A 25511-nucleotide genomic window follows, 5' to 3' on the forward strand; every position below is an offset into this window, starting at 1 on the left:
CCTGACTGTCCCCGACTTTGCTTCTGCCTGTATCAGAGCCTGCTGAGGGTACAGAGCACAGCAGCCATGCTGCCTGGGTCACCTGGCATGGCCACTTACTGGCTGTGCGACCCAGGGCAAATTACTCAACCCCCACTACCCCTTGCCTTGGTTCCCCTACTTCTAGAATGGGGATAATCCTGTGGGAGATGATTGTAGCCTCCACCTGCACCAGCCAGGGTGGGCTGAGCTGCCATACCAGGCCCATGGCACATGGAGGGCATTGGCTTAAGCACAACCGCAGCTTCTTTCCCACTCGTGTTTCAGCACAGGGCAGCCTACGCCAGCAGGCGGGCCCCCCGGCAGCAGCGACCAAAGGGCCCAGGCTCTTTCTGTCTTGTTGCTCCACCTTGCCCAGGGGCCCTGCCCTTGTTGTCCCCATGGTCCCCATGGTCTCCATGACCAGGGCCCTGCTACAGGCAGATCGGAAGCTTTTCTGAAGGCCTGGCTGGCAGGGCTCGCATCCCTCCCACCCAGCTTCCTTTGGTGACAAGAGGGTTACACAGGTACTCCTAGCTGCAAAGGTGGCCAGGGGATGTGGCCCAGTGGTATGCCTAGGGGGAGGGTGGGAGAGGACATCAGTGACCAAGAGCAGCCTCTGCCACACACCCTCAGGTCCTTAGGAAGATCCAAAGAGTCAATAAATATAAATCCCCAGCACCTGGCGCCGGGCAAAGCCCTCTCAGCCATTGCTGTTATTCTATGTGCCTGCACCAGGTTCCATGGACACCGGAATCAATGAGACATATCCCTGTGTGTGAGGACCCCACTGAGGAGGATGGTAGAGGAGAGACACATATAACTCACCTACCACAATTCAGGAGGTGAACACTCAAGGTACATACAACATGCTGTGGGACAGGCGGCAGGAAGCGAGGGGCTGGGAGGAGACTGTGGGCTGAGTCTTGAGGAATGGGGGCAGTTGAACAGGTGGGAGGGGAGGGGACTCGAGGACTGGCTCTGCAGCCAAGCTTGTGCTACAGACAAGTCACTCTAATTAAATTTCTCCCAAATATACCATTAGTTGCCCATGCAGGTGGAGAAGCCATTTTTGACTCTGTTAAACATTTGTTTGAGTTCCCCGACTGATTCAAAATGTTGGGAAACAGAAGAGTTTGGCCCTTTGGGAAGTTGGTCTGTGACAGACACTGCTGGTTGCCGACAAGATCCCTTCTTCTGGTGGGGAGGCGCAGGGAAGGGAGGCCACACATGATTGTCAAAGTTGGTCATGGCAAACCCATTGCTCCCTTTTGCCAGTGACTGGCTTAAATGTATGCATGTGACCCAATTTCAGCCAATAAACCATAAAAAGAAGTCAGTTAGAAGGATTCTAGAAAAGGTTTTACTCCCTGATTAAAAGAGAGCCATATGCTAGGAGAGGAGCCCTCCCTTCCTGCTTTTGGATATTATGGTGTGAGCATGTGATGTGGCAGCCACTTTGTGACCAATAGGAAAAAAACATGGCTGACATGCTGAGAATAGCAGAGTGGAGGGAGGAGCAAAAATAGGGCCCAAGATGATGTGCTGAACCAATGAACCTGCCCTGGATGTATTCAACCTCCTGACATCTTGTTAAGCAAGTCTGTGACCTTAAACCAGCTACTTCAACTTCTTTATCTGTAAAACGCATAACAATAGTACCTACCTCACAGGGTTGTTATGAAAATAAAAGTGAGTTATTTGCAAAACCCTTAAATATATGCCTGCACAGATGTCTGCCACTGTTGGTGTTAAATAAATAGAAATAATAAAAAAACTCCTGTTGGTTAAGCCATTATGAGTGGCTTTTCTGTTACTTGCAGCCAAAAGCATCCTGGCTGATACTCAGGTGGTGAAGAATGAGCACCTTCAGCAGAAGGCAGGGCTGAAAAGCTGGCATGGAGGACCCTGGGTCAGGGCTGGGGTGGATGTGGTATTGTCTTTTAAAATTCAATCAATGTAATTCACCATATTAACAGACTAAGGAAGAAAAATCACATGATCATACTAATTGAGGCAGAAAAAAACACTTGACAAACTTCAACATCCATTTATAATAAAAGTTCTCAGTAAATTAAGAATAGAAAGGAACTTCCTTAATTTGATAAAGGGCACCTACCAAAAGAAAACTCCCTACAACGAACATCATACTTAATAGTGAAGGACTGAATGCATTTCTCTAAGATCAGGAACAAGACAAGAAGATCCACTCTCATCTCTCCTGTTACACATGGTACAGAAAGTCCTAGCCAGTGCAATGAGAGTCTCGAGGAATGAGAGTCTCAAGGTATAGGAAGTCCTAGCCAGTGCAATGAGGCAAGAAAAGGAAATGAGGCAACACAGATTGGAAAAGAAGAAATAAAATGATCCCTGTTCACAGACAACAGGATTGCCTATGTAGAAAACGTGGAATCTACCCAAATAGCTCCTAGAAATGAATAGGAGTTTAGCAAGGTTACAGAATATAAGGTTAAGACGCAAAAGCAATCCTATTTCTACATACTGGCAATGAACATCTGGAAACCAAAGTGTTTTAAAAGACGATACCTTTTATAATTGTTCCCCAAAATGAAATACATAGGTATTAATATAATGAAACATATACAAGATTTGTATGGGGTGAACTACAAATGCTGATATAAGAAATCCAAAACCTAATAGAGAGACCCATCTGTTCATGAATTGAGAGACTCAGTGAAGTTCAATGTCCTCTCAAAACTCATCTACAGGTTTAACCCAATCTCAATCAAAATCCCAGCGGAACTTTTTGGCAGATATAAGTAAGTTTGTGACTGGTGGGGGATCTTGACTATGAGTCCTCTAGGTTCTTGGTGTTTTGAACAAAGAAATGGACAAAATGCACAAACAAAGCAACAAAAGAATGAAGCAGCATTCTTTTGATTTATTTAAACAAAATTTAGATTTTGTTTAAACAAATCGATTTATTTAAACAAAAGTACACTCCACGGAGTGGGAGTGGGCTTCAGCAAGCAGCTCAAGAGCCCTTGGTTATAGAATTTTCTGAGGTTTAAATACCCTCCAGAGGTTTCCCATTGGTTACTTGGTTGCATCCTATTTAAATGGCAGAGTGGCTCATGACCAGTCTGATTGGTTGTGAAAGGCAACCAATTAGAGGCTGAAGTGAAGTTACAAAGTTAATTACACCCTATGCCAATCTCCGATTGGCTTTGGGAGGGGACCAATCAGAGGTACTTTCCATTTTTCATCTGAGACACAGGGTTGTGGGGACAGGTTGCAAAGGGAGTAGCCTCTGATCCTTTTGTTACTTGGGCGTGGAGAGGTGGGGTTTTCCTTTTCATTCAGTTCTAGGAAGTCAACCCAAATCGGCCTTAGGTTCCCTGCCTCCAGACTCTATTCTCCCACCTCAAGTTGATTCTAAAATGTATATGTAAAGACAATGAAACTAGAATAGTCAAAACATTTTTGAAAAAGAAAAAATTGAGCCAGGAATGGTTTCTGGCACCTGTAATCCAGCACTTTAGGAGGCTGAGGTGGGAGGATCAGCTGAGGCCAGGAGTTTGAGATCAGCCTGGTTAACATAGCAAGACCCTGTCTCTACAAAAAATAAAAACAAGAAAATAGCCAGTGCAGTGGTGCATGCCTATAGTCCCAGCTACTCGGGAGGCTGAAGTGGGAGGATCGCTTGAGCCTAGGAGTTCGAGGCTGTAGTAAGCTATGATTATGCCACTGCACTGCAACCCGGGCAACAAAGCAAGACTTTGTCTCAAAAAGAAAAAAAAAAAAAAAAAAAAAAAACTAAAAAACTAAAACTAAAACTATAAAACTTTTAGAAGAAAACAGATGACACAATCTTCACGGCCAGGTGCAGTGGCTCATACCAGTAATCCCAGCACTTTGAAAGGCTGAGATGGGTGGATCACTTGAGGTTAGGAGTTTGGGACCAGCCTGGCCAACAAGGTGAAACCCCATATCTACCAAAAATACAAAAATTACCACAGCGTGATGGCACGTGCCTGTAATCCCAGCTACTCGGGAGGCTGAGGCACGAGAATTGTTTGAACCCGGGAGATGGAGATCGAGCTTCTGCACTCCAGCCTGGGCAACACAGCGAGATTCCATCTCAAAAGAAAAGAAAAGAAAAAAAAGAAAAGAAGAGAAACAAAACAAAAACAAAAACAAAACTTCACAACCTGGAGTTAGGCAGAGTTTTATATAATAAAACAAAAAGCACAATTTATATAATACAAAATTAATAAAGTGAATTTCATCAGAATTAAAAACTTTTGTGAAAGGCACTATGAAGAGAGTGAAACGACACGCTACAGACTGGAAGGAAAATATTTGCAAATCATATATCTGACAAAGGACTTGTATCAACAATATGTAAAGAACTCTCAAAACTCAATAATCAAACAAACAACCCAATTTTTTTAATGTTCAAAAGACTAGATACTTCACCAGACAGGATATATGGATGGCAAATATAAATCAATGGAATAGAATAGAGAGAAAAGAACATGAAAAGAACAAAACATGAAAAGCGACTCTGTGTCATTTTAGGGAAGTGCAGATTAAAACCACAATGAGATACCACTACATAACTACAGAGCAAATAATATAAAAACATGCCTGATGCGGGTGGGGATTCAGTGCAACTGGAACACTCATACGTTGCTGGTGGGAATGCAAAATGATACAGCCACTCTAGAAAACAGTTTGGCAGTTTCTCATAAAGTGAAATATACATGTATCCTATGACCCAACAATCCCAATAAAAAGGGACTACTGATCCATGCAATAACTTGGACAAATCACAGTGGCATTATGCTGAGTGACAGAAGCCAGTCTTAACAGGATATATGCTATATGATTCCATTCACGTGACATTCTGGAAAAGGCAAAGCTATAGCAACAGAGAATAGGTGAGTGGTTGCCAGGGGTTAGGGGCTGGAGAGAGTGCATTACAAAGGGTGAGTTTTGGGGTTAGTGGAATTGTTCCATATCCTGACTGAGGTAGTGGTTACATGAATCTATATGTATGTTAAAACTCACATAATTGCCAGCCCCTACAAAAAGCCAACTTTACTATGTTAATTTTTTTTAAACAATTTTTTTAAAAAATTTGACCACATCACTTTGCTGCTGAAAACCTTTACTAGCTTCCTAGTGGTCTTGGACAAAAGGCAGTCATCATAGGCAGGGTCTCCAGCCTGCCTGCCGGCCTCACCACCCGCCGCAGTCCTTCACTCTGCATCCCAAACACCTCAACCTTCTCCTGGCTCTGTGAAGGAATCTGCTTTCTCCCACCTCTGGGTCTTTGCCCCTGCTGGGTCCCCTTCCCTATAGCCTTTCCCTTCTGCTCCTCTGCAGTAAGCATTTGTGAGTTTTGGGAAGAAGTGTGTGGAGAGGTGCCCTCTGACCTATTTGCCCCAGGAGCTAGTGGGCAACTGCCCGCCATGCCCACCTAGTTCAGCCCTCCTCTCCCCTTCTCCTACTGCCCCTGAACTTGCCATGGTCTTTGGGTTTTTTTTTTTTTTTTTTTTTTTTTCACACGGAGTTTCGCTCCTGTTACCCAGGCTGGAGTGCAATGGAACAATCTCGGCTCATCGCAACCTCTACCTCCCAGGTTCAAGCGATTCTCCTGCCTCAGCCTCCGAGTAACTGGGATTACAGGCATGTGCCACTATGCCCAGCTAATTCTGTATTTTTAGTAGAGACGGGAGTTCTCCATGTTGGTCAGCCTGGTCTTGAACTTCCGACCTCAGGTGATCCGCCTGCCTCGGCCTCCCAAAATGCTGGGATTACAGGTGTGAACCACCGCGCCCAGCCGCCATGGTCTTTAGAAACCTAGATTATAAAGTCGGCTCGACACAGTGGTTTACGCCTGTAATCCCAGCACTTTGGGTGGCTGAGATGGGCAGATCACTTGAGATCAGGAGTTCCAGACCAACCTGGTCAACATGGCGAAACCCCATCTCTACTAAAAATACAAAAATTAGTCGGATGTGATGGCGCAGGTCTGTAATCCCAACTATAGGAAGGCTGAGGCAGGAGAATCGCTTGAGCCTGGAGGCAGGGGTTGAAGTGAGCTGAGATTGCACCACTGCACTTCAGCCTGGGCAGCAGAGTGAGGCTCCATCTCAAAGTAAAGTAAAATAAAATAAAATAAAATAAAAACCTAGATTATAAAGTAAACCTGAGAACACACAGGGAATTGGGGTTGGCTAACGCAGGTATCAGTTTCCAGCAGGAACCGGGCTGGGAATTCCTGACCCCCTGGGAATCTGTATTTCAACATGACCCCAAAGGCCTTTTCCCAAAGGGGAAGGCGGATTGGGACCACCATTCGGGAGGCACTGCCCCGTGTCCCCATTCCCCCTTCCCACGCCCCACCCTTCCCTCTCTCAGGTGGGCGAGTGGGTAGACGCGGGGCCCAGGCGGGACGCCTTGGAACAGCACCCGCGTCTGCGTGGGGAGCGCGAGGCCGAGCCCTCTCTTTAGAAGCAATTTGAAAACCTTTTCATTTATTCCTTTGTGAGGAGAGGGGAAAACAGGGCTGATTTCTCTTCAGATAATTCGTCGGGGCTCAGGAGCGCACGGGAAATGGCAGGCTTGAGCACACCAGGCAATTTGCTGAATTTCAGGGCCGGCGGGGCGATTGTTCTCGGAGCTGAACCCGGACCGCGCAGGCTGGGGAGGGGGAACGTGGGGAAGGGGCACCGCATTCTCCTCCCCGCCACGCCAGCCGGCTGGGTGCAGGGGACCGGGATGGACGGGAACAGGACCCTGGGAGCCCCGCTTCCGCAGTCCAGTCCAGGAGAAGTGTCTCTGGTCTCTGAGCCCAGGCCGCGGGCGGTCAGGATTGGGGGCGCCACTCTGAAAGGCTGCGCTTCCTCATTCTTGCTGTCATCACCCCTCCTCAGCCCTAAGGGTCTCCCAATCTGGCAGAAATCACGCAGCTCCCCCTCCTCTAGCTCTGGAGGTCCAGCCTCCGCCCAGCCCCAGTGCAGCCTTCAGCACCAGGCCGGCAGCAGAACTGCAAAGGCAGAAGCCAACCAGTGCCGCTAGCGGGGAGGATTCCCTCTCCACCGTGGGGCTGTTTCCAGAAGGTTCCAGCAAGGAGAAAGAGTCCAACAGAGCCAAGGAGGGGGATGTGCTGGATGGAGGAGCCGAATGCCAGAAACCTGGTGGGCAGGTCTTGGGGAGACCACCCCAGACTCAACCCTGGATCTCTGCTTCCTGTCCCTTGTACCTTCAAAACATACCCAGAATCCCAGGCTTTCTCACACCTCCACTGTCCCCACCCTAGCCCAGGACCCGGTCACCACCTCCCCATGGACAGTCGTAGCCTTCTTACTGGTCCCTGGTTTCCTCGCCTGTGCTCTGCACTCAGTTTCCCCTCAGAAGTCTCAGAAACCCTGGCAAAAGCAAGTCCGATACTGTTGCTGTCCTGCTCAGAACCCTGCCCTCCTGTCCACTTCTGGCGAGTGAAACAGTGTCCACGAGGCCTGTGCCCCTCCTGCATCACTGATTCCCTCTTCGGCTCCCCTCCAGCACTGAACTTCCACTTAGCCTCTTTGCTGCTCTTCAAACAGCCAACCTCACTCCTGCCTCAGGGCCTCTGCCCTGGCTGTTCCCTCTACCTGGATGCTCTTCCCCCAGATAGCCACAGGCTCCTTGCCTGCTTCAGGCCTCTACTCAAAGGTCACCGTCTCACAGAGGCCCTCCTGACCACCCCATCTAAAAAGCTTACCCCCTTCCTGCCACCACCCTGCTCACAGCCCCACTTCCCTGTCCACAGCACTCACTGTCATCTTAGCATTTGTCTAATACCAGCTTCATAAGCTCAGCGTAGCTTTGATCTCTTGGGCTCAAGCAATCCTCCCACTTCAGCCTTCTGAGTAGCTAGAACTACAAGTGCATGCCACTACACCTGGCTAATTTTTGTGTGTATTTTTTGTAGAGACAGGGTCTTGTTACGTTGCCTAGGCTGGTCTGGAACTCCTGGACTCAAGTGATGCACCCGCCTCAGCCTCCCAAAGTGCTGGGATTATAGGTGTAAGCCACCACACCTGGCCAGGACAGGATCTTTGTTGTAGTAACTGCTGTGTCCTCAGCACCTGTAGCACCTAGAGCAGTGCCTGACACAGGGTAGGTGCTCAGTCTATATTTGTTAGGTGAATGTGAGATCCCAGGTCAGGATTCCCTTCTCACAGATAGCCCCTCTCGCCCTCTGCATCCTCAAGCCCCCACCAAGGAGCAGGAGTTGGATCTGGAGGGCAGGCGGGAGGGAGCCCGAGGTGAGCCACTGCCCTTAGACACAGCCCTTGTCCCCAGGGTCTTGAGCCTCACTTCCTTGGTGTGTGCCTTACCCTCACCTGGTCTCTCTCCAGCTCACCCAGGCTGCTCCTCTCCCCTGGCGTTGCCCCGCATGAGGGCTGCCTGGCACCCAGTGGGTGACACAAGCAGAACTGTCATGGCACCTACTGCTGTGCCAGGGACTCAGTCATGTCACCTCACCAGGCCCCACAATGACCCGCGAAGTCGGTAGAAACTCTGTCCCTGTTTTATAGGCGAGGAAAGCGAGGCCCAAGAGCTAAGAGTCTTGCCCAAGAACACACAGGAAGTGAGATTCTACCTGTGACACCGAACCTCAGAGGCCCGTTTTCCTGATGCCACATGCCCAAGGTGCAGGCAGCCCACAGACCCACGCACGCTCAGGCCCACTCCCACCTTCCTCTCCCTGTGCCCCAGCCGGGTGTCCGTGACACCAGCACACATCAGCATACAAGCTGTGGTTATTTGTGAAGGAGAAGGAAAGAATTTTTGTGTACTGAGTTCCTGCAACGAACTGGTTATCACGCCGAATGCTGGTTATTACGCCGAGTGCTGGTTATCACACCGAGTAATGTACATACATTTCCTCTGTGAGCCTCTAGTGACCCCATGACACGGATGAGCAGACTGAGGCCAGACAGGTGAAGTAATGTGTCCCACCTGGCTTCGCTAATAAGTGGCAGAATGGGGCTTCCAGGCAGGCCCCTGAGATCATCTGCCAGGTTCCTGAGGCTTTCCTGCCCTCCTCCTGCAAACCCTGGTGCCCCCTGCTCAGGAAACTCATCGGGGCAGCCGAGGTAGGCAGGGGAGAGGGAGTGGGGGCAGGCCAGGCCTGTCTGCAAGGGGGCGGGGGGAAGGCTGCTGTGTTGATTAATTTTCTGCCTCGGTGGGTCTGCAGCCCCAGCCAGAGCCCGCACAGTTGCCATCCAGTCTATTAAATAATTCTATCTGGAGAGAACCTGGTATTTGAGGCACCGTGCTGATGGGCCTTTAAAATTTAATTGCCGCTCTAAATGAGATTAGACGTAGGGAGGCGGGCAGGGTGAGCCCAGATGAAAGGATGGTTGTGTTTGAGGAGGCGGCGGGGTTGGGGGGTGGTGGGGGGGCGGAGAAAACAAAATTCTGTCAGCTCCTCTCAGCCCTGGCATCATACACCTCCCCCACCACCTGGGGTGGGCGGGAACCCAGGCCTGAGTCCCCAAACCTCCCCACACCTGGTAGAGCTTTGGCTCCCCTGTGGGCCCATGCCACAGCAGTCTGTCACCTTGGGATGCCATTCCCCCTTCACCAACTAAAACTCCTCATCCTTCAAGGCCTCACCAAGAGCCACAGCTCTAAGGAAACCCTCCCAGGCCCCAGCAGAGCAGGCGGCACCCTCCTCAGCAGGGTGGGCACCAGCAAGGAAAGGCAGCGTTCCCTTTTGGGTTCTGAGGAATGCAACGTCCACTAGATAATAACGTGGCTGGATCATATTTTGCGATCTTAAAAGATCTTCTTTAAAAATATGCCTGCATTTCTCTTTCCCATTTCTTTTAGTTAAGTGAGTGGCAAGCTCCAGGCTCCCCTGCCTTGGGGAGTAGGGCCTGATGATGGCCTGCTCAGGCAGCTCCCAAGCCTGGGCTGTCTTCTCCCCTTCTCTGTGCCCTCTGCCCCGGGTTTCTTCTCACATCATTGAGACATGGATGCTTCCACTTGCATCCGGCTTTCCCTCAAATCAGCTTTAGATCTTCACACAGCCCAGAACACCACCACCCCCAAACACCACGGCCCACCAGCCACCTTCCCTCTCTCCCTGAGCACCTTTCTCTATTCTCTCATTCAAGCCTCCACACTTCTGTGCTTAAAAATAAAGTCACCCATTTCTCAGGAAATCATCGCTGCAAAGCACACACAGCTTTGAACATCTGAGCTCCCTGACTCCACGAACATTGGCTGGGTACCTACCGTGTGCCAGTCATGGTGCTAGGGGCAGCAGACACAGGAATGAACAAGACAGCTCCTTGTGGAGCTGACATTCTGCTGCAGAAAAACAAAATACTCTAGAAAAGATGTAGACAAGCTAATCGCAGAAAATGCGAGGTGCCATGGAAAAAAGATAATCCAAGTGACGGAATGTGTGGATGGTGACAGAATAGGGGTGGTTACACTGGATGAGGTGGTCAGGGGAGACTGTCTGGGGAGATGACACCTGAGGTGTGACCTGAGGCTAAGAAGCAGCCCACTGCGCAAAGCTCTGCAGGAAAGAAGCTCCAGGAGGACTGAGTAGGTTCAAAGGCCCTGGGGCAGGAGGCTGCTTGGGGGGTTGGAGCAGCAGACCTAAGACCAGGGTTGCTCAAGGGTAGGGAGAGGAGTGAATTATATGAGATCAAGTTGGTGTTTTGACCCCCAAACTTTGGCTCATCAGGGCCATCCCCAGGGCCTGTGTGGAGAGGAGGCCTTGGGTCTCACTGGTTAGGCCAGGTGGGTTATTTTGGTGTGAGGGTCAGAGAGTCGATGGGGCAGCCGCATGTGATAGAGATGAGGCCATATGCATCAACAGACTGTGTAAACAGCCCTGGCAGACCGGCGGGCCCAAAGGGAGTTCCAGCAGGGAGACGGGGCAGGGCTCAGGGCAGCACAGCTTCTGGGCCTCTTGGTCAGACCCACGGAACAAGAGCGGAGGCCTTTCCCACCCAGGTGGAGACCAGCTCCCGTCCACCGGCCCTTCAACCCTGGCCTCCTCCCATGCACGGCACCGCATAGGCCTTCAGGTAGGCCTCTGAGCATCCTCCATCACCACCACTGCTTCTTCCTCACACTGTCCTCCTGGGGAAGAGTCAGCCAGGGACTCCAGCTACCCCATTCACCCCTGCACCCACAGCAGTGGGGTCAGGCTTGGGGCCCAGGGACAGGCGTCCAACATGGGTGCTGTCATGAGGCGGCGGCCTGAGAGTAAGGAGAGGCAGGGGCCGCAGGCCCGGGTCCCGCACCCCCACCCCACCTTGCTTAGAAAGAGCCTGGGGTGGCAGCATCGGCCACTTCACCATGGGGGCGTCCTGGGATGTTCAACCATAAAACTCTTTCCTCAAATGAAGTCTAAGAGGAATCACAATGTGTAAAACAGATAAAAGTCCTATGAGTACAGACGCCGGATGTGTTCACATGCACGCCTTATTCTTATTATAATAGAAGAGAGCATTATAATAAGATTAGATAAGATGCGAACAAGGCTGTTTCGTTGACTGTGAGACAAATAAGGGATTACTGGTGACGGTTTCCATCCTGCGTCAGGCTCGGCCTCCGAGTTCTTTCTGCATTGTGTTGTGTTGTAGGCTATCACTTATTCATACAGATAAGGAATTGCAAGTTAAAAGAGGGGCTTTTGTTTTTCAATATTTTCCGTCTTTGCAAGGCTCTCAATTAAATGCAGATGTAGGAGAATCTTTAGCCCCAGATCCACCCAAAGCAGCCTTTCTAGTGATTTTATGTGAATTATGTTATACAATTTTAAAACTGTATAACATAATTGCCAGCCTGTATTTGTTTTTAGGTACTATTTCATCATAAAAACTGTATTGAAAATGAGCTTTTTTTTTTTTTTTTTCTCCGGAGACAGAGTCTTGCTCTGTCGCCCAGGCTGGAGTGCAGTGGCGCCATCTCAGCTCACTGCAACCTTCGCCTCCCGGTTCAAGAAATTCTCCTGCCTCAGCCTCCCAAGTAGTTGGGATTATAGGCGTGCGCCACCAGGCCTTCTAATTTTTGTATTTTTAGTAGAGTCGGGGTTTCACCATCATGGCCAGGCTGGTCTCGAACTCCTGACCTCAAGTGATCTGCCCACCTTGGCCTCCCAAAGTGCTGGGATTACAGGCATGATCCACTGCACCTGGCTGAAAATGAACTTTAAGTCAAGTATTTGTGGACTCTGAAGTCCCTGCAGAGTGCCCCAGGGGTCTGCAGCCATGGTTTGGAAACCACCAGTGTAGTGACCACTCTCACTTAGCCATCCTTCCACTTGGGACCCGGGGCCCTGCTCCTGAAACCCAGCTTAGTCCATCTTTCCCAAAGACTCACACAAGTTCAAAGTTGGGAAGGACCCCATGGTCACATAGTCCAAAGCGCACCTTCTGCAGGATTTCCTCCATAGCCCTTTGACAGCTAGCCCTTCCATCTCTGCTTGAATACCCAGAGTGACAGGGAACTCACCACCTCATGAGGCTACCCTGTCTGGCTCATCGCTGGACAGCTCTAGCTGTTAACCGTCTCTTCCTCTCTGAGCCTGTTTCTTTATCTATTGGAACGAACATAATAATATTTATCAAGCCAGATGACTGTGAACATCGAATAAGATGACAGATACAAAGCCCAAGACACTGAGTCAGCGCATCTTATGTGTTCAACAGTGTTTTGTCTCTTGTGTTCTTTCCTGCCCTCCAAAGCCCTCATTTTGGAAGCGTAGACAGCTGTACGCCTGCAGGCGCAAGCACACAGGGTGAAATGTGCTTTGTGTGTGGAGGGGGATGGGCGATACAGGCCCTTCTGGGAAGATCCCAAGGGAAGCCTGCCTGGGGAGGCGGCCTACAGGAGAAACAGGGCCTGCGTTTTCAGCAAGCCTTACCAACTTCACACCCCCACTGCCCATCCCTATTCCTGGATCCCACTCCCCCACCGCCCCCCACCACCAGCCTCGGAGCCTCATCTGTCTTCCCTCCTGTCACCCAAGCTGGAGCCACATGGAAGAGGCAAGGGGATTAAATCTCAGGGCTGCCAGCGCCCCCGCCAAGGAGCTGGCACTTCATTACCCGCCTGCCCAGCTGTCTGCGGCCATCGATCGGCCCTGGCCTGAGTGACCTCGATCGATGGGTGGCATGTTATTTACTGGCTTCTGTCCCGAGCCAGCTACAGAGAGAGGGGAAAGGCCTGGGCTAGAGTTCACAGTCCACAGCCCTTGTCTGAGGGCCTCGTTCCTGAGGCAGAGAAGTCAAGCCCCCAGCAAGCCTGGGGTGGAAAGGAAAGGAGAGTGGGTGGCAGGGGGCACTCTGCCAGGAGTCAGGGGTTCTGAGCCCAACCCGGTGTGCACGGCTGCAAGACCTTGGATGAGGTCTCTGGGTCTTCCCTCTCGGGGCCCCAGGGCCCTCTATAAAAGGATCTGAGGGATCCTACCAGATTCACCAACTCAGCAACATGCAGAGGATGGAAGGAAACAAAGATGAGGCATGGGGCCAGGGTGGGGGAAGTGCCTGTCCAAAGGGGAGCTGCCAGGCAGGGCGGCTTCACGCCTGTAATCCCAACACATTGGGAGGCTGAGGTGGGAGGACTGCTTGAAGCTAGGATTGGAGACCAGCCTGGGCAACATATTGACACCCTGTCTCTACCAAAAAAAAAATTAAAAATTAAAAAAGGGGGTGGTGCACCTCTACTTCTGCAGGTTCTCCCAGCAGGCACGAGAGCCCAGCACTGTTCTCACTTCCTGCCTTGGGACTTCTTTCCAAGCCAGCCCTTGTGATGGGCATCCAGGAAGTTCGAGGAAGGTAAATGCCCCGGACAGCCCTCAACCAATGGAAGACACAGTTGGTGGACAAGTGCCCCAGTCTCTTCCTTCCCATGGTCAGTTCTGAGGCGTGGCTTCCGGTTCCACTGGCAGATGGAACCCTGGTGCCCACAGCAGTGCCAGCGCCGTCCTGCACCTTCACCATTCTTCCTCCTTCCTGCTCACTCCACCACCTCCCTCGCTCCTGCTGCTGGGGCTCGTCTCCCAAACACACAAGTCTATCCTTGCCTTGGGCTCTGCTTTGGGGGAACCCAAGCCAGCTTGTGCAAGAGAAACTGCAAATCCAGATTTGGATGGGAAATCTGCCCGTTTCCAATGGGGGCCCAACAAAACCAGTCTGAGAGCTGGTTTTGACACATGAGCCCTGGGTTTGCAACTAAATGCTGTCAAGTCCCTGCTGAGTCAGACATTCTGTTCATGTCACTTCCCCAACATTTATTGAGTACCTAGTGTATTCACTGCATTAGGAGGGCTGTGAGGAGGCTCAGAAACCAGCTAGGAAGGTAAACGACTCAGAGACGGCCCCACTGGTGTGCACACTCTTACAAGAAGACGTCCACAGCGCCTGGGCAGGAGGAGTCAAGCTGTGGGGTCCCGGCTCAGTAGTAGGGTAGGTGGTCGAGGGAGGCTTCTGGGAGGAGACAGCATTTGAAGTGGCAGAGCAGAGGTCTTGGAGAGATGGGTACAGGATTGCTGTCATTGCCCCTACTTCTCTGTGGCACTGCCCCAAGCTCTTTTGGAAGGTCAGCCTGGTGAGGACTACGTGATCCCCATGGCTTCGGCTGATGGGACCAAGGCAGGCACCTGACCCAGGGCAGCCAATAACTAGTGAAGAGGCTGCCTTGCCCCATAGCTTGGCCTGGAATCTGCTCAGGAGCTTGACCTGTCCACAGTACTGTGCAGGGGGCGTTCACTGGTGGATCTGCGGAGGAGGGGCAGCGGAAGGACTCGGGGAGGCCATGGGGCATCAGATCCATGTAGGATCAAAGCCATGAGGCAGCACATTCTGTGGGTCATGAGTGAGTGGGAAGCTGGCTGGTGGCGAGAGGAGAGTGAAGTGCAGTCCAGAGGCAGTGGAGGCCTACTTGTGTCCCTGGGGGGTTCGGAGATGTGGAGGATCTGTATATAGAATAGGATGAGAGACCAGAAAGCCTGCTGCAGCCAGACTCCAGGAGGTAGTCCGGTCAGATAGTTGTGTGCCCTAGACAGATCTGGCCCAGGGCAGAGGAGGGACTGGAGTGGGGGGAGGGCAGTGGTAGAGAGATGTCCTGGGCCTGAGCCAGGCCGGGGCACTGGGGGAAGTGGGCTCAGGCTCGCTGCTCTGGGGACCGCGTTGCCCGGGCAGAAGCACAGCATGCATACAGGGGGTGGAGCAGACAGAACAGGTGTTGCTGTTTCCAACCCGGGCAACCAAGTGGACTGCAGGGCGATGGACCTAGGAAGAGAGGCTTGTTTGGGTTGGTTGGGTTTGGGCTGTGGTTTTAAGGTGAAACTGAACCAGGCAGTTGGAAGTGCTGAACTGCAGTCCCGGAGGGAGGCTGGTGGTTCAAATCAAGCTAGGAGGCATCTGTGTCGAGGGGGCCGGGGGAGGATTAGTTCTCCAAGAGAAGATCCTGGCTGGTTGTCCCACCGCCTCACATCCACACCATATGCCCAAGAAGCAAACTTACAACTCACCATCACAGCCTCCCTTGCAGCCAGAGACGACCATGTGACATCCCTGGGCAGCTGAACCAGCCCAGGACCCCCACCTCCAGACTTCTTGTTATGCAAGAAATAAAACGCCACTGTCAGTCACGTCTTCCTGACTGGCAGCTGCTCACTTTCCTAGCAGAGTCAGTGGTCAAGGGTGGTCCTGGAGCATTTAGACAGCAAGAGGGCAGGGCTTTCACAAAAGCGTTGGTGAGGTGGGAGTCTGGCAAGGTGGGTGGAGGCTGGGGAGCACCGCATGGCTACGTTGAGGGAGTCAAAGTAAGTCAGAACACTGCCAAGTGCAGGGTCCTGTGCAAGGGCAGGCCCTGGGGGCGAGAGGTTGGCAGTCACTGGAGACTCACTAAAGCCACTGGAGTGAGCAGTGGGTGCTGGAGGCTGCGTGGAGGAGGTGAGGATGGTGGGAGGTGAGGAAGTGGAGGCTGTGACTGTGGAGTCCCGGCTCCCAGAGCCGACCGGGGAGGTCGGAGAGAGGTGAGAGTGCACATATTTGACACTGAGGCCTCACCGGATTTCTTCCTGTTGCTGCTCCCTCTTGGGCAGATAACCCAGCTCGCTCCACCATGAGAGGCAAGGAACCCTGCGACTGTGCCAGGCTTGCATGACGTGGAGTCTGGGGCTGTGAGCAACTTGGAGAGCACAGGGTCTGCCCTCTCATGCTCCAGCTGAAGATGGAGGCCTCGGTGACTCAGAGTGAGGAAAAGCCTGGCTCCTCTCCTGCCACCGAGAATTTCTTCTCCTCCCCGGCCCCACCCATTCACACCGGCCCAGGCTAGCTGCAAATTAGAAATGGACAAAGTGTTGGGGAAAGGGGGCCTTGGGAGGAGGAAGGCAGGTCCTGTGCTGGCCCTGGCGTAAGGGCCTCGGGGCAGAACTGGGGGAGAGGACATAGTGTCAGTGGATGGCCCCTTCCCTGATTTCAGCCAGGGTGTCCTGCAGGTCTCTTTGCTAGAGGTCAGAGGGAGGGTCCCTGCCACTAGCATCTGGATCTGACCACACTGGGTACATGTGGACATGGGACCCCTAGTCTTATTGGGTCCATGAGTACATTAATGCCTGGGTATCTTGGCCTGGGAGCAACAGCTCAAATCATTGTTCAGATGCCTGCAGTGTCAGCTGCTCATGGGTTTCTGAGGATCTTTCTGCTATTCCAAGGATTCTTCATGCCAGCCTCTATCTCAGTTCCAGAAACCTGAAAATCTCCTGTCAGCCACATTTAGCTGTGTTATAAGGACACCTCCTCCTGGGAGCCCCCCTGGCTTGCCCTTTCACCTTCCTTCTGCCTTGTACAGACCCACATTGACACTCACCCAGCTGCAAATAACTGTTTGCTTGTTCCCACATGTACTAGATCAGTAGTTCTTGAACTTTTTGGTGTCAGGAGCCCTTTACACTCTTAAAAATTATTGAGGACCACAAAGAGTATTGGTTTATGTGGGTTTATTGATAGTTGCCGTATTTGATATTAAAACTGAGAGACTTTTAAATACTCATTAATTCATTTAAAATAAAAACAATAAACTCATTTCATGTTAATATAAGTAATATATGTTTGTGGAAGATAACTGTTTTCAAAAACAAAAGAGAAAAGAGCAATATTGCTTTATAGATTTGCAAATCTCTTAAGTGTCTGGCTTAATGAAAGACAGCTAAACTCTGTTATCTGCTTCTACATTAAATCTACTGCAATATGTTGTTTGGGTTGAAGTAAATAAAGAAAATCTGGCTTTGCTCAGATATGGAGTTAGAACAGAGGAGAATTCTAATGGCCTTTTCAGTTGTTGTGGACATTCTTCTTTGATACTACACTAAAGCTCATCAATAGTAGATTTTTTTAGGGTTACCTGCAGTCTGGAATTTAAAGCCTCATCAACAAACTTTTCATATTCTGTTATATGAAAATCCATCAGTCTATCTTATACTCTGAATGGATCTTTACCCAAGCATGACTTTATAATATCGTGCATTCGTTGATCACTTGGAAATAAAACTCTTTAAAATATTGGGAAGCTGTCAAGCTCATAGTAGCAAATAAAAATTTTCCAAAATTCTAATTTTTGCTTGAAAACTCAAATTTTTGTCATTGGCAACAAATACTGTCAGTTGTTTTCCTTGAAGCAACATGCTCACTTCCTTCATTTTCGAGAAAGTGTATGCCAAATAACCAAGACTGAGTAACTATAGTTGGTCTACGGTTGTTTTCCTCAAGTAAAAGTGGTGTTTAAGGGGGTTAAAAATAGTAATTTCAGCTCACAGCTCAAACAATCTCATGAATGCTGTTCTTTTAGAGAACCACGTTCTTCAGAAATGCCTCACATGTACTTCTCATTTCTCTACACATAATACTAAAAAGATGTATACTCATGCATAGAGATTTAATGAAGTTAATTATTTTGATTGGTTCATCAAGGACATTCATAATGAAACTGGCTCTTCTTTCTTGCCTGCAGGTGTGTGGTGGTGAAGAACGCCATGGCTGCTAGGAGGGTCTGGTGCCACCACCTCGACCCTTGCTAAGCCAGAGCACTTTGAAGCAGGTAGCTTTTGCAGCATCAGTGGCAAAGATGAACACAGTGAAAACGGCAAATAGCATCTTAGTGTTATTAAGAAACAGTTCTGACCTCGAGGCTTGCCCCTGAGAGGGTCTTAGGAACCTCCAGAGGTCTTCTGATTATACCTTGAGAACTGAGCCCCTGAAGGCAGGGACCATATAAACTTGTCGGGTGTCCTGGGGCAGAGGCGTTGCCCAACACACGTGCATAGAATGTGAGTCAACGCTGCTGAGCACGTGCAGCCTCACGACCGCTCTGGAGGCAGGCGCTTTTGTCATCATACCCATTTCACAGGTGGGGGCACTGAAGCCCAAAGAAAGCAGCGTCTCACCCTACTGCCTCCCACTCTGTTAAAAAGAGAATCATGCCAACCTCCAGAAATGAGGTGGGAAAATGACTGCGCTCCATGACCTCTCAAGTGCCCCCTGGAGACAGCCAGCAGCTGTCTTTATCCTTAGGCTGCGGTCAGAGAAACATGGACCCCGAGAGGTTAAGGGCTTGCCCAGGTCTGGAGCTCTGGCCTGTCAGGGTCCTAGACACCAGAGCCTCGGGATCAACTGGAGAATGGCCCCGGTGCCCCTGACAGCAGGGCCCCCTCTGGCCTTGGGTACATAGTGGCTGAACAGCCCCAGCTACCCCACCCCCACCCCCACCCCACCCGGTAGTACCTCCCCTCCAAGCTCCTTCTCCCGGTCCTGGGACCCGGGCCCTGTGGACGGGTTCCATTCTGGTTGGGCTGTGTGGCCTCCCCTCCCTGGGCCACCTGGACAGTGGGTGGTGGGTGGTGGCACAGCTTCTCTGACCCGTGCGCTCCCTCTGGCTTGCCCAGGCTGGGCCCTCCGTGTTGTCCCCAAGGCTCCCTGAGACCTGCCGACAGGCCAGTCGCCTCAGGGAAGCCGCGCAGCTAGCTGACAGAATCGGTTAACACACTAACGCCTCTCTTCTGTTTGCTGAGGCCCCTGGAGGCCCCATGCTCATTTTTTTCCCCTCCCAGAATCTCAGAAAAGTAAACAACCACCCGAGCTGCTCCTGCGGGAAAACAGCCCAGAGTTTGCTCTCCTAACTGCCACCCCACCCCCATGCTGGCTGCACCTGAGGGCTGACGGCTCATCTGGAATTCATTTCCCTCCATTCCCCTGCTGCCCACTGCCCACGCCACGCCCCTCCCCGAGTGCCATCAGGGTGGTCGGGGGACAGGTGTCTGCACGAGCTACCCAGAGCACTAGGGCCAGAACCATGCTGAGAGGTTCCAGAGGCCTGAGAAGGGCAGGGCCCAAGGCTCAGAAGGAGTCAGCAGGCCTGAGGGGTGCAACGTGGGGGTGCAGATGTGACCTAGAGCTGGCCAGGACCAGAGGACCCTCTGCCACAGGGTGGCTCACACAGGAACCACACTCCATGCCATTGGCCCTGGATCTTGGCATGTTCTTTCGAAGTGTGTCACTGGAGTTCACCTCCCTCAGCCTGCCCTGAGCACCTTTGCCCTGCTCTAAAACTTCTTCTGGCTCAGCCCCCAATCTCTGTCCCCACCTGCCCACCGGTGTCCGCACCCTCCTTGTTCTTACCTTCCAGTCCCCGTCCCCTGTGACACTTTTCTGACCTATGCGTGCCTCCGAGGCGTGTCTACTAACAGAAGCACTAGCAGCTCAGACCAACTCTGCTTTGCTAAGGTCTGGAGTGGGGGTGCCAGGCACAGGGCCAGGCCCTGAGGGTACCCTGCCCTCAGGGAAGAGAGGCAGTCACACCATGGCTGAGAAAGGGTTCAATATGTCCCTGTGCCCCATACATCATCCTTCTCACTTTACAGGTGAGGAAACCGAGGCTGGCAAGGCTAAGGACCTGACCTCCAGTGACACAGCCAGTGAGTATCTGAGCCAGACTGAACTCCAGGCCCTTTTCATGACCTTGGGAAGGACACAGCTGCAGAGCCTGGGACACTGTGGAGGGAGCCAGGCCTGGACTCCACCCTCATCTGAGCTATGTGGCCATGGAAGTGTCTGCTAACACCTCTGAGCCTCCGTTTTTTGTTTTTTTTTGTTGTTGTTGTTGTCTCTCTCTCTTGCTCGCTCGCTCGCTCTTTTGTTTTATTTTTGAGACAGGGTTTTGCTCTGTTTCCCAGGCTAGAGTGCAGTGGCTCAGTCAAGGCTCACTGCAGCCTCTACCTCCTCAGCTCAAGTGATCCTCTCACCCCAGCCTCCTGAGTAGCTGGGACTACAGGTGTGTGCCACCATGCCTGGATAATTTTCTGCATTTTTTGTAGAGACAGGATGTCACTATGTTGCCCAGGCTGGTCTCAAACTCCTGGGCTCGAGCGATCCTCCCGCCTTGGCCTCCCAAAGTACTGAGATTACAGGCGTGAGCCACTGTTCCTGGCCCCCTCAGTTTCTTCATCTGTAAAATGGGGGCAAACAAGCCCTGCCTCAGACAAATATAATGAGAGCATCTGTCATCTGATAGGTATTGAGAAAGTAGTAGCTCTATTATTATTATTATTACTACTACTATTACTAAAGTTATTATTGTTGCCAGTCTAATGACAGTCCCAAATCCAAGGATGGTTTTTAGGGAATGGATTTGCCAGACGAGCAGCCCCTCTGATGGCCCCTAGGCCCCAGACTGAGAGCTATTAGCCAAGGTTCAGACTCCTGCAACTTGGTTGGGAGCACGGCAATGTGACAACCGGGATCTAAGGCATAAGGCTGAGATGGCAGCAGGTGTGGAATCTGACATCTGCAAGTGAGGATGGCCTAAGAAGATTAAGATTTGGTGCGTCAACAATGCCGGACATCAGCGAGAGGGCAGGAGGCTGGTGGATAGCCTGCTGCAATGCCAGATAAGAGAACTTGTCTCCAAATCCCCAGGCCCAGGGTGGGGGCCCTGGAGGCCTAGGAGCTTGTCTAGAGACAGAGATGGCAGCTTGGAGCCAGGGCACAAACACAGGTTGGGGAGCTGGTCCAGTCCTGTGATGCCCGAAGCTGGCAGCCCCCCATGTGTGGGAGGTTCTGTCTTGGGCAGGAGAAGCCTTTGCCCAGGTTACAGGCAGGTCTCAGAGGGTTTATTATAGTGTGGACCAGAGAGCTGCCTGTGTCTCCTGGAGGGTGCCAGTGTCCCTTAGAGATTTTCAGATTTTGTGTTCAGAAACCACGGTCATTGAACAGATATGGGATGACCACATATGGGAGGGTGGGAGCTGGGTCACTAATCTGTGATATTGGCTGCTTTGGCTTGTATGTGCAGAGAAATACATTTCTATCTTGTGTAAGCTACTGCTAATTTGGGTCTGTGCCATGTGACATCAATCCTACATCCTAACTCACAGAACCAGCTGTGACTCCAACCCTCCACTACTGGTTGGGAAGAGCAGGCACAGTCTGTACAGCAGACCCTCTCTTTGTTTATTTTACATGCAGTTTTGTATTATGATTCACTTTTTTGAATGGGTAATACATGCATATAGTACAACATTTACAAGGTAGACAAGTTTGTAATTAAGACTAGTTTGACTGGAATGCAGACTACTATTGACAGAGGTTGAAACAGGGTAGATGTTTATTTCTCTCTCACATGAAAATCTGGAGTAAGCGACAGACTGCCCACCCACACTCGCCTCCCCCATGCGCCAATATCACAGATTAGTGGCCCACGAAGAGTTTCAGGAGTCAGGGGCCTTCCAGCTCCCTGCTCCACCATACCTGGGTGTGTCCCCTTCTTCATGGCCCAAGACCTCAGGCATGGCAATGGGAAGAAGGGAAGATGAAGAAGGGCCGAGAGCACACCAGGTCTTTTAAGGAACGTCTTCAGAAGCTGCCACTTGGTGTATCTGTTTACACTCCATAGACCAGAACTTAATCATAGAAGCACACTGAGCTCCATGGCAGGTGGGGAAATGTAGCCTTTACCTGGACAACCATCTTACAAAAAAACGGACCATGGATGGTCTCTTGGCAGAGATTGTCCAGGAAGGGGCCAAGGGAAGCTCTCTGAAGCGACAATAATGTTCTGTATTGTTGACAGAGGTTGGGCCGGATGCGGTGGCTCACACCTGTAATCCCAGCACTTTGGGAGGCCAAGGTGGGCAGATCACTTGAGGTCAGGAGTTCAAGACCAGCCTGGCCAACATGGTGAAACACTATCTCTACTAAAAATACAAAAATAGCCGTGCATGGGGGCAGGCGCCTGTAATCCCAGTTACTCTGGAGGCTGAGGCAGGAGAATTGCTTGAACCCGGGAAGCAGAGGTTACAGTGAGCTGAGATTGCACCACTGCACTCCAGCCTGGGGGACAAGACAGAGACTCTGTCTCAAAAAAAAAACAAAAAAGAGGTTGGATTACACAGGTGCATTTTGAAGAGCTCATGGAATGATCCACTTAAGATTGGTACATTCCGCTTCATGCATATATCTCTAAACATCTCCAAACAAACACCAAACACAAAAAAGGAACCAGAAACAAATATTGAGCTCTAGTTAACAGTGCACATGCTGAATGTTTAGGGGTGAAGTGCACTGATGTCTGCAACTTACTTTGAAATGCTTCAAAAAATAAGATGGATGGGTGGATGGAGGTACATGGAATAAAGTAAATCTCGTGAACTATTCATTGTAGAATTGAGGTGATGGACAAATGGATGTGTTCTCTGTTCAACTCTTTCAACTTTTCCATTATGTTTAGAAATTTTCATAATAAAATGTTTGTGGAAAATGTGTCCCCTGCCTCCATCCCATACTCTAGCCACCCAAATCCTCCTACCAGCTTCTTGTGTGTTCCACTGGCAATAGTCTAGTTGGCAAAGGACACACAACAGTCTTTGTCTTACCCAAACGCCAGACTGTTCCATGTGCTCTGTTTGTTCCTTGATTAAGAGAAACCCCTCAATCGGGCCGGGCGCAGTGCCTCACGCCTGTAATCCCAGAACTTTGGGAGGCCAAGGCGGGTGAATCAACTGAGATCAGGAGTTCGAGAACAGCCTGGCCAACATGGTGAAAGCCTGTCTCTACTAAAAATACAAAAAACTAACTGGGCATGGTGGTGTACACTGTAATCCAAGCTACTTGTGAGGCCAAAGCAAGAGAATCACTTGAACCCTGGAAGTGGAGGTTGCAGTGAGCCAAGATAGCACCATTGCACTCTAGCCTGGGCAACGAGAATGAAACTCCATCTCAAAAAAAAAGAAAAAAAAAGGAAACCTCTCAATTGAAATGCTGCCCCCTGAGCTGCCCCAAGCTATCAAAGGAGGAAGCCCCTCTGTAGACCTCCCAGCTGTCCATCATCCCCAGACCCTCACCCTCCTGCTCATTGAGCCCCATTGAATCTAATCCCTCATCCTCCACAACCTGAGCCACATGGCAGATGGGGAAATGTAGTCTTTACCTGGGTGGCCATCTTACAAAAAATGGACCATGGATGGTCTCTTGGCAGAGATTCTCCAGGAAGGGGCCAAGGGAAGTTCTCTGAAGTGATGATAATTTTCTGTATCTTGATAGAGGTTGAGCCTCCCTCCCCCGCAACCCCCTCTTCTAAGCACCTTCCTGCCACCTGAGAGCCTTATGAAACCTGGCTGGTTCCTTCCCAGTCAAGCTGTTAACCCATCTCCTGTTAACCCCTTATCCTTCCACCTGCTTCAGGATAAAGGGCGGGAGGAATCCTCCCGCGTGCCCTGGGCTCTGGGTCCTCTCGGTTTCTTCTAGGTCTTGGTGCATGGGCTTCCTTGCCACCCTTTCTAGTTGGGCCTCCTGGTGACCCACTCCAAAGGAGGGAGCCAGGGACTCGGACTGGGTCTGGGAGGGAGTCCTCAGGGAGGGGATGGCTTGGTGAGGTCTTAAAAGATAGGCAGGGTCTCCACAGGTGGAGACAGGAGCCGCGTTCCAGGCTGAGTGAGTGGGAAGTAGAAGAGCGCCGCCTCCTTTGGGAAATGGTGACTGGGCTGGTGTGGCTGCAGTGTCTGCAGGGTGGGGGCCACAGAGGAAGCCAGGCTTATTAGGAGGTGAGTCAGAGTGAGGCTGGAGAGGACTGGGGCAGCCTGAGGGGCCCAGGCCTTGGTGCCTCTCTCCCCAGCGCCCAGGCATGTTGGATGCAGGAGCCAGGAGAAACAAACATTTTTAATTGTGAAAGGTGTGGCCAAAGCCCCTCCCCCTGCCCCCCCACCACCAAGGGGGCTGTGGCAGCTTCGCCCTCCCTGCAGCGAGGTTCCTGAGGCCTGCTTTGTTCACGGAGCTTCTGAATACGGCTCAGGCGTGATGCCTGGAGACCCAACTAGGTATCGATTTTTCCTCCATCGAGTTTGCAGAGAAGCTTCGCTCAATCCTCCGGTCACTAAGGGCGCCGCTCCGAAGCTCAGTCCCTCTGCCTTCTCTTCCCTTCCGTGCCTTCCTCCTGCAGCACCTTCCTCTCTGGAGGCTGCAGCTTCCCCACTCCTCACAGGCTGACAGCTCCATCCTTCAAGGTTCAGCCCAGGCACCACCTTCTCCAGGAAGCCCTACCTGGCCCTCCCGCCATGGGCTCCATCCCCACACCTACCCTCTCATTGTTGCAGCGTGGTTTACTGGTGGGGCCCCATAACCGTGAGCTTGTGCACAGAGGAAGGAGGGATTCTCCCTGCTCCTGCATGGCCCATCTTTCCTAATTAAGTGCTGGGTTCACTGATAATTATTCAGCCACTAAACCAGTTTTCATCCTGCTGGTAAACCATTATGTCCCCATGCTTTCTTCCAAAAGAGGACACAGCTGTCACAAGCCAGAATCTAAAGCCCATGGATGGGACAAGTAGCCAGAGTTGTTTCTAAGCGCGAGATCGAGGCGAGGGGGCAAATCCAGAGACTCACCACCTGTAGATGTGACTGGCCTTACCTCTCTTGCCACGAAGAGAGAGAAGAGGCAGGGAAGTCAGCTCAGCACTGAGGCTCTGGGGTTGTTTCCACAGCACAACGCAGCCCATCCTGACATCCTTGGTCAGATAGGAGGACAGCCACTGTCTCGTCTTTATATAGATGAGGAGGCTCGGGGGTAGAAACACAAGGCAGCACATCCAGCCTTGCAGCACCCACCAATCAGTCATTCAACAAGTATTTATCAAGCACATACTATGTCAGGCATGCTCTAGGCACTGAGAATACAACGATGAACAAGGCCGAAAGTCCCTGTCCTCAGGCAGCTTATAGCCTCCTGGGGGAGAGCCAGACAGCAAGCAAAAAAGCAACAGACACAGAGAATGTTTTCATACCACTTATGAAGAAAATGCAGTCAGGGGTTAGAGGCCTGGAGAGTGTGTGCTATTTTAGACGGGAGAGTCAGGGGAGGCCTCTCTGAGGAGGTGACATTTGTACAGAAATCAGAAGAAAGTAAAAGGGTGAGCCATGTTGGTTTCTGGAGAAAGTGGTCTAGACAGCAGT

This window comes from Mandrillus leucophaeus, unplaced genomic scaffold (genome assembly GCF_000951045.1).
Source record: "Mandrillus leucophaeus isolate KB7577 unplaced genomic scaffold, Mleu.le_1.0 Scaffold3, whole genome shotgun sequence".
NCBI classification, from domain to species: domain Eukaryota; kingdom Metazoa; phylum Chordata; class Mammalia; order Primates; family Cercopithecidae; genus Mandrillus; species Mandrillus leucophaeus.